This window comes from Xylocopa sonorina, unplaced genomic scaffold (genome assembly GCF_050948175.1).
Source record: "Xylocopa sonorina isolate GNS202 unplaced genomic scaffold, iyXylSono1_principal scaffold0050, whole genome shotgun sequence".
Classification (NCBI taxonomy): domain Eukaryota; kingdom Metazoa; phylum Arthropoda; class Insecta; order Hymenoptera; family Apidae; genus Xylocopa; species Xylocopa sonorina.
Window position 1 is genome coordinate 993,301 of NW_027490121.1, and position 15,050 is coordinate 1,008,350.

Sequence of the window (15,050 nt, forward strand, 5' to 3'; positions counted from 1 at the left end):
AAACTTCAGAAAACGCGATACCGTATCTCATTTCTATGTCTCATGATAAGATGTAATATTCAATGCAACGCATTATGTATATCTCGTCAACACCTCATAAGAATATAAATTCCACACATCCTTGCTACGGAATAGATTTCTAGATGTCTACCAATCGAAGCAATAGAGTTCTAATTCTTCATAAAACGCGATATCGCATCTCATTTATAGGTTTCATGATAAGATGTAATATCAATGCAACGCGTTATGTATATCTCGTCAGCACTTCAAAAGTATGTAGCGCCCACACTTCCATACTACGGAATAACGTTTCTTGAAGTCACATGTCGAAGTTATGGAGTACTAACGCTTCATGAAATGCGATATCGAATTTCATCTCTATATCTCTAGATAAAACGTCATATCAAAGAAACGCGTTATCTGTATCTCGTCAACAGCACAAAAGAATCTAAATCTCACACTTCCACGCTACGGAATAGCGTTTCAAGATATCCACATATCGAAGCAATAGAGTTCTAATGCTTCATAAAACGCGATATCGCATCTTATCTCTATGTTTCATGATAAGATGTATTTGTATGCAACGCGTTAATTATATCTCGTCAACACCTCAAAAGAGCGTAAGTCCCACACTTCCTTCCGACGGAATAGCGTTTCTAGATTTCTACGTATCGAAGCAGTAGAGTTCGTATGCTCTATAAGACGCGATATCGCATCTCATTTTAATGTCCCACGGTAAGATGTAATATTCAGTATACCGCGTTATGTATATCTCGTCGACACTTCAAAGGCATGCAAATACCACACTTCCTTGCTACATTATAGCGTTTCTAGATGTCTACGTTTCGAAGAAATAGAGTTCTAGTGCTTCATAAAACGTGACGTCGCATCTCATTTCTATGACTCATGATATAAGACGTAATATTCAATGCAACGCGATATGTATATCTGGTCGACACTTCAAAGGAACGTAAATACCACACTCCCTTGTTACGGAATATCGTATCTAGATGTCTACGTTTCTAACCAACATTGTTCCAATGCATCGTAAAACGCGATATCGCATCTCATTTCTATGTCTCATGATAAGATGTAAATCAATGCAACGCGTTATGTATATCTCGGCTACACCCCGAAGGAATTTAAATGCCACTTTTCCTTGGTACGGAATGGCGTTTCTAGACTTCATCTGTCTCGTCACGGTGGCGGAATATTTCCGCTTTACTCGGAGACGACACGCAGCCAATTCGCGGAAACGGTTCGCTTAATTGCAACTAATGCCGGGTTGCATCCGTGTTACAACGAACGCTTTTACGAGCACGGTGAACGCGGTAAGTGTGGAGAAACCTTACCTTTGTCCTTTTGATAGAGAACAAATCAATGCTCTTTCCTCAGGAATCTCTGCTTCCATGGATCGTAGTCTGGAATCGATTCTGCGTAAGGACTGCGAGTCTGAATATCTAAAAGGATGAGCGCTCAGCGTTGCGGAGATTCGGCGATGTTCGACTCCCTGGACGGGATGACGTTGGCGGCGTAGAACATTGAGAAGCGACGGTGACGCTGGCGGATGAACAGTGCGACGATAAGGCTCCGGTGCCCACGTAAACACGTATTAGGCGGCGTAGGAAATTCTTCCTTCTCGCACGTCGAGCCTTTTGTTTCAGATTGCTGCACATTCGCGTCTGATTTCAGCGGACTAGATACGACTCGGTTAAGCGGTGATCAGCTCTAGCCTGTCGGTCCAGAGAGTGAAATGTCGACGTTATCTGCACTGAGTCTCTCGTATGTGTCAGCGGAGCTAAGCGGCGGTCCGCTCTAACCAGCTGATTACCAATGATCGACTAACGATTGGATTGAATGTAGAATGCCCACGCATTGGCTCGTGGAAGAACTCGTAGGTTAAGAATGAAGTTAAAGGAGGTTATCAGTAACTGAACTTGTAGTTAGGAGATAAAATCAAAGTATATTTTAAGTTAATCCTAAGCTTGCACTGTACTTTCCATAATACTAAATTAAAAGTAGGCTTAATTGTTTAGAATAGGAACTAGAACTAAACTCGATGAATTGAATTAAAATTGAAATTTAGAATAGATTTGGTAACACTTCCCATTCAGGCGAATAGCCCGAAGGTATCGAAGCTGTCTAATGATCAGCTTGGAACGAGGCTCGGAGTAGATTGACTCTCGGATCGCGGATCCGCGACATCCTTAGATCGCGTGGCGCGCGATTCGCTCGACCCCAGAGTGGGGTGGCCGCTCGGACTGCGCAGTGGTGCGGCCGGTTGGATTGGTGCCCGGATCGCGTTACGCGTGAGCCGCGCGCGTAGTACGCCCGCTGGAGCGTATCGCAACTAATAATTATCGATGTTTACATCAATCTTAGAAACTACGTATGTGTTGTCTGCGTATGTACAATGCATGTGTCGAGTACTTGGATTTAGAGGATTTCCGAACATATACCGTAGAAAAGAGAATAACGCTGTGGTGATGAAGGTAAAACGCTGCTGTGCCCAGTGGTCCAGTCGTCTGGCTGAATGCTGTATCATCCCTTGCTTTGGAGATGCTGCGCGTTGTAGCGCGGTCAGTCACTTAAACTCCTGGGTATTCGTGCATTGCTAGCAGCCTTAGCTTGGTGGACGTGGAGTGTGTTCGGTTGCGGTGGCGCTCGTCCCATGTTTTTAGGTGCTGCTGACGGTGAGAACGTCGCTGCCAGATACTGTGGGAGGCGCTAGAGGTAGAAAGGCAGTACGCCAGACGCTACACTACGGATCGAAGCAATAGAGTTCTAATGATACATAAAACGCGACATCGCATCTCAATTCTAAGATTCACGATAAGATGCAATTCAATGCAACGTGCTATGTATATCTCATCAATACTTCAAGAGAATGTAAACTCCACACATCCGTGCGACAGAATAGCGTTTCTAGACGTCAACGTATCGAAGCAATACAGTTCTAATTCTTCATAATACGCTAAACCGCATCTCATTTCTTTGTCACATGATCATATGCAATATTCAACGCAGCCCATTACATATATCTCGTCCACACTTCAAAAGAATGGAAATCCCAGTCTTCCCTGTGACGGAATAGCGTTTGTGGACATCTACGTATCGAAGCAATAGGTTTGTAACGCATCATAAAACGCGATATCGCATCCCATTTCTATGTATCATGATAACATGCAATATCATTGCGACAGTTATGTATAACTCGTCAACACTTCCAAAGAATGTAAATCCCACACTTCGTTGCTACGGAATAGCGTTTTTAGATGTCTACGTTTCTAAGAAATAGAGATCTAATGCATCATTTAACGCGATATCGCATCTCATTTCTATGTTTCGTGATAAGGTATAATATTCACTGCGAAGTGTATTGTATGCCTCGTATTCACTTCAAAAGAATGCAAATGCGACACTTCTATGCTAGGAAATAGCGTTTGCAGATGTCTCAGTATCGTAGCAATAGAGTTCTAATGCTTCTTAAAACGAGATAGCGCATCTCATTTCTATGTTTTACGATAAGATATAATATTCATTGCGAAGTGTTATGTATACCTCGCATACATTTCAAATGAATGTAAATGCGACACTTCCTGGCTAGGAAATAGTGTTTGCAGATGTCTACGTATCGAAGCAATAACGTGATAATGCTTCTTAAAACGGGATATCGCATCTCATTTCTTTGTTTCATGATATGATATAATATTAATTGCGAAGTGTCAAGAATACCTCGTATTCACTTCAAAAGAATGTAAATGCGATACTTGCATGCTTGGAAATAGTATTTGCAGATGTCCACGTATCGAAGCAATAGAATGCTAATGCTTCTTAAAACGGGATATCGCATCTCATTTCTTTGTTTCATGATGTGATATAATATTAATTGCGAAGTGTTATATATACCTCGCATACACTTTAAATTAATGTAAATGCGACACTTCCTTGCTAGAAAATAGCGCTTGCAGATGTCTACGTATCGAAGCAATAGATTTCTAGTGCTACTTAAAACCAGATATCGTATCTCATTTCTATGTTCCATGAAAAGATATAATATTAATTGCGAAGTGTCATGAATACATCATATTCACTTCAGAAGAATGTAAATGCGACACTTCCATGCTAGGGAGCAGTGTTTGCAGATGTCTACGTATCGAAGCAATAGAGTTCTAATTCTTCATAATACGCTAAACCGCATCTCATTTCTTTGTCACATGATCATATGCAATATTCAACGCAGCCCATTACATATATCTCGTCCACACTTCAAAAGAATGGAAATCCCAGTCTTCCCTGTGACGGAATAGCGTTTGTGGACATCTACGTATCGAAGCAATAGGTTTGTAACGCATCATAAAACGCGATATCGCATCCCATTTCTATGTATCATGATAACATGCAATATCATTGCGACAGTTATGTATAACTCGTCAACACTTCCAAAGAATGTAAATCCCACACTTCGTTGCTACGGAATAGCGTTTTTAGATGTCTACGTTTCTAAGAAATAGAGATCTAATGCATCATTTAACGCGATATCGCATCTCATTTCTATGTTTCGTGATAAGGTATAATATTCACTGCGAAGTGTATTGTATGCCTCGTATTCACTTCAAAAGAATGCAAATGCGACACTTCCATGCTAGGAAATAGCGTTTGCAGATGTCTCAGTATCGTAGCAATAGAGTTCTAATGCTTCTTAAAACGAGATAGCGCATCTCATTTCTATGTTTTACGATAAGATATAATATTCATTGCGAAGTGTTATGTATACCTCGCATACATTTCAAATGAATGTAAATGCGACACTTCCTGGCTAGGAAATAGTGTTTGCAGATGTCTACGTATCGAAGCAATAGCGTGATAATGCTTCTTAAAACGGGATATCGCATCTCATTTCTTTGTTTCATGATATGATATAATATTAATTGCGAAGTGTCAAGAATACCTCGTATTCACTTCAAAAGAATGTAAATGCGATACTTGCATGCTTGGAAATAGTATTTGCAGATGTCCACGTATCGAAGCAATAGAATGCTAATGCTTCTTAAAACGGGATATCGCATCTCATTTCTTTGTTTCATGATGTGATATAATATTAATTGCGAAGTGTTATGTATACCTCGCATACACTTTAAATTAATGTAAATGCGACACTTCCTTGCTAGAAAATAGCGCTTGCAGATGTCTACGTATCGAAGCAATAGATTTCTAGTGCTACTTAAAACGAGATATCGTATCTCATTTCTATGTTCCATGAAAAGATATAATATTAATTGCGAAGTGTCATGAATACATCATATTCACTTCAGAAGAATGTAAATGCGACACTTCCATGCTAGGGAGCAGTGTTTGCAGATGTCTACGTATCGAAGCAATAGAGTTCTAATGGTTCTTAAAACGAGATGTCGCATCTCATTTCTATGATGCATAATATGGTATAATATTCACTGCGAAGTGTTACGTATCCTCGTCTGCACTTCAAATGAATGTAACTGCGACACTTCCTTGCAAGGAAAAGGGATTTCAGATGTCTATGCGTCGTAACAATAGAGCTCTAATGCTTCTTAAAACGGGATATCGCATCTCATTTCTTTGTTTCATGATGTGATATAATATTAATTGCGAAGTGTTATGTATACCTCGCATACACTTTAAATTAATGTAAATGCGACACTTCCTTGCTAGAAAATAGCGCTTGCAGATGTCTACGTATCGAAGCAATAGATTTCTAGTGCTACTTAAAACGAGATATCGTATCTCATTTCTATGTTCCATGAAAAGATATAATATTAATTGCGAAGTGTCATGAATACATCATATTCACTTCAGAAGAATGTAAATGCGACACTTCCATGCTAGGGAGCAGTGTTGCAGATGTCTACGTATCGAAGCAATAGAGTTCTAGTGGTTCTTAGAACGAGATGTCGCATCTCATTTCTACGTTTCATATAAGATATAATATTAATTGCGAAGTGTTATGTATTCCTCGCCTAGGCTTCAGATAAATGAAAGTGCGACACTTCCTTCCTAGGACGTAGCGTTTGCAGCTGTCTACGTATCGAAGCAATAGAGTACTCATGCTTCTTAAAACGAGATATCGCATCTCATTTCTATGTTTCATGATAAGAAATAATAGTCATTGCGAAGTGTTATGTATACCTCGCATACATTTCAAATGAATGTAAATGCGACACTTCCTGGCTAGGAAATAGTGTTTGCGGATGTCTACGTATCGAAGCAATAGAGTGATAGTGCTTCTTAAAACGGGATATCGCATCTCATTTCTTTGTTTCATGATATGATGTAATATTAATTGCGAAGTGTCATGAATACCTCGTATTCACTTCAAAAGAATGTAAATGCGATACTTGCATGCTAGGAAATAGTGTTTGCAGATGTCTGTATCCAAGCAATACAGTTCTAATGCTACTTAAAACGAGATATCGCATCTCATTTCTATGTTCCATGATAAGACATAATATTCATTGCGAAGTGTCACTTATACCTCGCATTCACTTCAAATAAATGTAAGTGCGACACTTCCTTGCTAGGAAGTAGCGTTTGCAGATGTCTACATATCGTAGCAATAGAGTTCTAATGCTTTATAAATCGCGATATCGCATCTCATATCTGTTTCATGATAAGATATAATATTCATTGCGAAGTGTCATGTATACCTCGTATTCACTTTAAAAGAATGTAAATGCGACACATCCTTGCTAGGAAATAGCGTTTGCAGATGTCTACATATCGCAGCAATAGAGTTCTAAAGCTTCTTAAAACGCGATACGGCATCTCATTTCTATGTTTCATGATAAGACATAATATTCATTGCGAAGTGTCACTTATACCTTGCATTCACTTCAAATGAATGTAAACGCGGCATCTTCTTGCTAGGAATTAGCGTTTGCAGATGTCTACGTATCGAGGGAATAGAGTACTAATGCCCCTTAAAACGTGGTATCGCGTCTCATTTCTATGTTTCATGATAAGGTATGATATTCAATGCGAAGTGTCATGTATACCTTGTATTCACTATAAATAAATGTAAATGCGACACTTCCTTGCTAGGAAATAACGTTTGCAGAAGTCTACGTATCGAAACTGTAGAGTTCTAATGCTTTTAAAACGAGATGTCGCATTTCATATCTATGTTCCATGATAAGATATAATATACATTTCGAAGTGTCATGTTTACCTCGTATTCACTTCAGAAGTATGTAAATGCGACACTTCCTTGCTAGGAAATATCGTTTCCAGATATTTACGTATCGTAGCAATAGAGCTCTAATGCTTCTCAAAACGCGATTTCGCATCTCATCTCTGTGTTTCATCATAAGATATAACATTCATTGCGAACTGTTATGTATTCCTCGTCTGCACCACAAATGAATGTAAATGAGACACTTCCTTGCTAGGAAATATTGATTGCAGATGTCAACGTATCGTAGCAATAGAGTTCTAATGCTTCTTAAAACGCGATATCGCATCTCATTTCTATGTTGCATGATAAAATTTAATATTCATTGCGAAGTGTTATGCATACCTCGTCTGCACTTCAAAAGAATGTAAATGCAACACTTCCTTGCTAGGATATAGCGTTTCCAGTTGTTTACTTATCGGAGCAATGGAGTTCTATTGCTTCATTCAACGCGATGTCGCAAGTCATATCAATGATTCATGGTAAATTGCTATGTTCTATGCAATATGTTACATTTGTTTGCATCTAGACCTTAGAAGGATGTGAATTCTATATTTACTTGCAACAGAATATCGTTTCCAGATCTCTACGTGTCCAAGCAAGACATTTATAATACTTCATGCAGCTCGATATCGCATCTCATTTCAACGTTTCAAAGTAAGAATGCAGTAATCTCTTATGCATAGCTCTATGCTTGTCTGCTTTAAAACTTTATAAGAATGTAAATTCTACAGCTCCATGCAACAGGATTGCCCTTCGTAGTGTCTACATGTCGAGACAATAGAGTACTAATGCATTATACGGTGCCATGACTCATCTAATTTCAACCTTTCGAATTAAGTAAGCTGTAATCTTCTATGAAAAGTATTATAATTATCTGCTTCTATTCTACAATAGAATGTGAATTCTATAGAGCCAAGCAACAGGAGGGCAGGTCCTCCACCATCTTACAGCCTGCCCTGATGCGGGCAAAGGATTCCTAGGGCCACTCAAACCGCGACCAACATCTATCTTATACTCTAACCGATTCATCGTTATGCGTTTTCCGTTAAGCTTGCCGGGATCAGTGATATTGATTCGCTCAATCTAAATTATTATTTTCTTTTTAAGGTTCCCGATTTTATTAGTTTCTCTCACGATATCATCTATTTCGTTGTACCTTACCCTTACAGTATGGTATATAATCTGTTGTTTGATATTTCTAGGATTTCCTCTTAATAAATGCAATGCTTCCACATATTTTCTTTCTCTTTCTCTTTAGTTACATTGTTGATATTTTATGCTTTTTAACCTCCACATTCCCTCTCTACACCATCTCGGAACAGGCGTTATACGATTACTGCAGGATGACGCCCCGGTTTCGTTACACCGAGATCGAGTGTTCTCTCTTGCATCCGTTGATTTATATATGTTATATATTGGAGAATATTTCCTCTCATCCTTTGTATTTTTCGAATGAAATTACATTGACAGAAGTACGAGCTAGTTCTGCACGCCTATTTGAAACAACATTAAATCACCTTGTTAAACAATAATATATTAAATGTGACTTGATGGGAGTGGATAGTTCTTCGTTTTATATTCTTATATCGCATTGATTATAAAAGTATATGATATCCTTTTTATGCAGTCATGTATAATTATGTACTGTGACGGTTTTTCCCGTTACAATCCGCAAGAAAAGGGTATATGGAACCAATAATAACGGGGTATCCAGAAGTTTAATCCGGGGTTATATCGGGGTACAGAATATCCGCCTGATTCGGCAACGCGAAGTACAGAACAATAAATTTCCTATCCAGCGAGTACTTCGAAGCTGCGAGGCTGGGACTTTCTGGGCGCCAGCTACTCAAGAAGTAGCAAAAAGTAGTAAACCACGCAACCCGGGGAAACCCTCGAAATTTCGAAATACTCTTTCGCTCAACTGCTTCTAGCCGAGTGCGCAAATTAGGGTCGCGGGATACTGAACTCACGGCTTCTTTCTAGAGTGCCTCGACGCGAATGACCGGAGATCACCACCGTTATACAATACAAATTACAATATGCGATATCACAATTGCGGCAGGGAACAAATGGGACGCTTTAGCGTATAAGGACTCACGTTCTCGTTTCCAACAAGTATGGATCTCGTTCAGTCCGTCTACCTCTCTCTCTCCCTCTCTCTCTCTCTCTCTCCTCCGAATCGCTCCGTATAATCGCTTGCTCGGTTGCTCGCTAAGTAGTCGCTAAGTCGTTGAGAAGAATAAAAGGCTGTCTTCGTGCTGGCTAGCTCATTATATAGGTTTGCTGGGGGTCTTCGGATCCCCTTAGATCCTCCTTAGGGCTCCTTGGTGGGGTAGGGCCATACGCTTCGGTATTGTTCGGGGCATCGATCGGTGGATTTCGGCGATCTTCCCTGATCGCCCCCTCTGGTGTGTCTAGAGGGGGTCCTCTGGATTATTTGAACTGCGACGCGTGTCGCGCGCCGCGCTTTCCACGGCTCACCTGCAATTCCGCTGCGCATCTTGAGTTTTCCTCTCCATGGGCTCAGGGGAGGGGTGGAGGTCCTTCTCACATCCGAGAACCATCCTGTTCGTCTCCATGGACTATGGCAGCAGTCTTATCGTTGCAGGGCTCTGGATCGTATCCTTCGGGCTTCGGGCTTCAGTCTCTTCTTGCTCACTCCCCGACTCCTCCACCGTCGAGCCCGTCACGCTACTTCGGCGCACAGCCCTTCCGCGAACCTGCGGTCTTCTTATCCGCCGAAGAGGCGTCTTGTGGGTCGCTTCTTCCATCAGCTCGCCAGTCTAATCCGTAGAACGGAGAGAGAGAAAAGAAGGGGGGAGGGTGGAAGGTTCTACCATCGTGTATTTCACGCTCCTCGCAAATACAGCTATCGCGATGGTCCGTGTCGCGCTTCTCGCATGAGTGGTGATCAGCGAGCTAGTCTAACCGAAACAGGGGGGGGGGGGTGAGCGAGCCTTGTGACTTCACCACGTCACAGTACATACAAATTAGCGATTAAGTAGCTATGTGTTCAAATTCAATTCCGAATAATGCACTAAAAAGCATCCCAGATAACAAACGGCAAGATGGTAGCGACACCATGCCGGCACTATATTGCCACTTCCGAGGAGTGTCAACTGATTCGTAGTCATCTGTGACCGGATTCATTAACTAAAATGCCAGAACGTTTTACCAGCACGTTCTAGACAAGTGAATCGCGCAGCACCAGCACCATGGTGACACGCGTATCATCGCTCCATTCATGAATCTCCTCAGCAATGACGCAGGATCACATTTGGCAATAGGGAACCTGTGCTTTCATACAAATTAGAACCGTTAGATGTCAGTAGATGTTCAGCATATGAGTATTGATAGACATTTTGATGGTCGTTTTCCTATATTTATGGTTATTGAGCGAGTCGTATATATTTCTTTCAATCGATCATAGACTAAAAATATTATTTATAAAAAAAATATTACTTATAAAATAAAAATTCATGCTTTTGCGTCCCTAACTTCGCCTTGTGTAATTTATGAAATAACATGCTGTCGCCGTATTTAATGTAACCCTCAACTTGCATGAATTTGTAACAATAAATTGAAGAAAATATATATAAAATAAGTTTATATATTTTTATGACAAAGTAATTATCGACTTTATGGAAAAAATCGCCCTATCGAGCTAGTTTATAGAAAATAATAAAATCGAGTTCATATATCTTTGTTTTGTGCCGGTGTATCTATTTTGGAAACAAAATAAATAAATTGCGCAGTTTAGTCATTTTTCATATTTGCTTATAATTTTTATGGAAACAGCTTCCCCATTAGTAAATGTCAGCCTACGCCACAACCACGCGTGTAGCTATAGTGAGCTGATAGTGTCATTGTCACGGCCGTGTAGCCCGTGTGCTATATCTCGGTGCTTTAATAGTGCCGTGATACGAATGCCGCCCCAGTATGCCATTTCGAAAGCTGAGTAGGAGCACTTTGTTAGCACAGTTCTGTCACGGAATTCGTTCCATCCGTTGTCATTGGCGTGCCAATCGCTGGCTGTTTGGGATATTGTAGTGCATGAGGCAGACTTGTTCCTTATCATCGTCAAGGAGATGGATTTTCACTCCCCCCTTTTTGAATTTTTTAAATTATTGTTTGGAATTTTTGCCGTTTCTGTATCTCTATGACCGCATTGTGGATTCAACTTATGTACGATCTTTTTGGTCTTCATCGTTTGTTACATGTAATATTATATATGTGATGCACGTTTGTTATGTAATGCTCCGATTTGTATGCCTCAGATACTTTTATTTTTTGGTAAAGCAACTTATTCGATTAATATATATTTATTAGACATAGATATAAACAATTAGAAAAATGTTATTAAAACGCTGTTAAATATGATGTTGCAATTATATATTTAAGGTCTGAAGATGTAGATGCAATTAATGTCCGATATTTTACGTGATCCAATCGACGTATCGAGTGAGGCTATGAAATATAAAAATCTTTTACTACTCTTCGACCCCTTTACATGTTACATGAATGATAAGTTCTGCAAGACAAGAAGCCTGAATTAGTGAGATATCTAGGAACATAAGTAATTTGTAAGTAACACATCTTTTCTCTTTGAAATATTTGCCTTTGCATAGAATAGAACGTATAGATATAATTGCCTGTTTTGTACCCATTTCGTTCCAATTCTATTATAGGCTTTGAGCAGAAGTAATATTGATTATACTTGATTTTTGCAATAGTTCTTTAATTAACAGATTTTATTAACCTAGAATCATCATTTGACGGATGTATCAATCTACTTTGTAGCTCCATCAGTTTCTTTTTCTGCTCGCTACTTTCCATTTTCAGTTCCGTATACTTATCCTTTATCACCATCATATATGTTGCGTAAAATTACAAAAACTTTTTGTCCTCAAATTTTGCGGATATTTCAATTAAATTTCCTTTGATTAAATAAACGGAAATTAAAAAACAGTGGCACGTACCATTTCTTGGAAACGTTGTATCGTAATTTGCATCTGACTGTTTTGAAAGGCAAGCACTTTACTTAACGTTTGCAATGATTCGGTTAGCGAAGTAAAGAAATATTCTACTTTCGAAATTGTTGGCTCTTGTAATTCTAAGACAAATATATTCATCTGTCGACATCGTGAACATTGTTTTTTGGCAAAATTCCAGAAAAACAAATATACTATAAGTAAAATAATAGACATCATAATATTAAATTTAACTCTGTTCATCGTTGCCTTGTTGGACACATCCATAACGATATACAGGGTGGGGCAGTAATAATTAGCACCTCAGATATCCACGAAACTTTAAGTTTCATAGAAGTTTTTGCTAATATAAAATTGCATAGTACAAAGGGCCCATCCGTTGATGAAAATAGCTTTTTGTAAGTTGAGTTATGTTGGACATATGAAGGTTACCTTCATTTTTTAAAATGAATTGGAATGTCCATTCTTCCGTAATACGATAGAGCACGGTTTTGATAGTAATTGAAACATACGTATTGTAAACAGTGGTGGAAGGCGTAATACTTATCGTTTACTTCAGTGTGAATAAACACTTTTCGAAGGGCATTTCAATAGTTTGCAGCATAAGTTAAACATGATAAGATTAGTATTGAAAAATCGGTTCGAATACGTTTGGTTAGGCTGTTCTTTGTGTCGTTCATGTTATAAGTATTGAGCTGCGGATTCCTGAGGACAGCTCACAAAATTGTTGAACTATGGAAGATTATCATTGTGAATTTGAATCAAAAGGTAATTAAATTCCATTAGATTGTAAACAGATCTCAATGTTTCATTTTAGATATTAAGATTAAATATTCTTTACAAAAATACAAGAATGGATACATACCTTTCTGTTATTATTATTTCATAAAGAATTATAATTGCAATTATATAGTTCATTACGATAAAAAATATATCTCAGAAAATTCTAAATATTAAATTAAAGAATCAAGTAAAACATTTTTAATAATTACGAATATGAAAAATACTTGAACATTCCACTAGAAAGATGTCTAAACAGGAGTTAGAAGAGACAAACATTCAATTTCAATTCCAGAATTCATCTATAAGAGGTAAAATGTTTTGAAAGCCTTAATTACAGTCTCTAATGCAAGCAGTTGGGCAGTATTTCAATTTTTAAGAAAATTAATGAAAGTCAACCATTTTGAAGTGGTCAGAATCTTTGTCGTTTGAGCAATAAGTGAATAACAAATAACTGCATAAATTCCAGGCTTAAAAACTTATGGATTAAATCCTATGCAGACTCGTTTATGAGCGAGTTACTAAATAATAATCCACATTAATTAATCATTTTAAAACTTAAACGATTACATCTCGCGAACTTTCAAAGATATCTGAAGCGTGATAAGTATGTGGTTTATCAAAAACTCTTCTAAAAGAACGGACGAAGCCAATAGAAATCTTTGTTGAAGTAAGCAAGTTCTAAAGTTCTAAGCAACGCGATGGCCCTTATCTGCCTATGTTTCATAGTAAGTAAGTTCTGAATTTTTATGAAATCCGATGGAATTCCTCACTACTAACGTTTCAAAGTAAGTTCTCAAATTCTCAGTTCTACGTTTAAAACTATGTGTGTTCTATATATCTATGTAAAGTGATGGTTCCTATTAGTTGTGACGGAAACCTATATATAGTAAGTCAGGGAAGCTTGAAGGAGTTAATTATCTAACTGCTTTAAGGTGTAAAACGTACTTTAATCTAAAGCGATCTATTGTTCCAAGGTATCCGCTTACGTACAACTTTTCTTGGGCGCCAGCTGCTCAGAAAGTAGCAAAGGGATAGAATACACGACCCCGGGAACCCTGGGGCGGAACAACCCTTGAAACTTCGAAATGCTCCTCCTCTCGACTACGCCTAGCCAAATACACACACTCAGGTCTCGAGATACTGAAGTCCCGGCATGTTTATTTATGGTCTTGACGTGGGTTTAACTAACAAGGGCTACGGGAAACTACGCAACACGCCGCGAATTACCGTGTATCATAACTCGCTTCACGATATAAGATACAATATACAATATGCGACACAAGAAATGGGACGCTTTAGCGAATAAGCACTCACGTTCTCTTCTTCAGGTTCCTTGAATTCGCTGGTGGTCTTCGGGTCTCCTGCATCCTCCTCGGGGCTCCTTGGTGGAGTGGGCTGTAGTCTTCGGTATTGTTCGGGTCCATCGATCAGTGGATTTCGTCGATTTCCTCTTCTCGCCCCCTTGGGTTTACCTGAGGGGATCCTACTGATCATTTAAATTGCGTAGCGCCTAGCGAGCCGCGCTCCCATGGCCCACCTGCAGGGACGCTGGACTTTCGACTTCTCTTTAGGGGTTAAGGATCGTTGAGGACCTTCTCACATCCCAGAGTATTATAAAGCACAAAAGCAGATAAGCATAATGTGATGCATAGGGCTTTACAACCTTCTAACTTACTTTGAATACTTACTTTGTTTATATGAAATGCGATATTGCGGTGCATGAAGCATGACAAATTAAATGCTTCGGCACCTGGACATCTAGAAACGCTATCTCCGGGCAAGAAAGTGTAGGGTTCACACTCAATTCATGTGCAGAAGCAGATAAACATAACGCTATGCTATGAATATTACATCTTATCATGAAATATAGAAGTAAGATGCCCAGCGGCGTTTTACGAAGCATTAGATCTCTATTGCTTCTAAACCTTCAGATATAGAAACGATATTCCGCAGCAAGGAAGTGATGCACTTACATTCATTTGAAGTGTAGAGGAGATATACATAAGGCGTTGCGTTGAAATTACACCTTATCATGTGACTTAGAAACTGATATGCGATATCGCGTT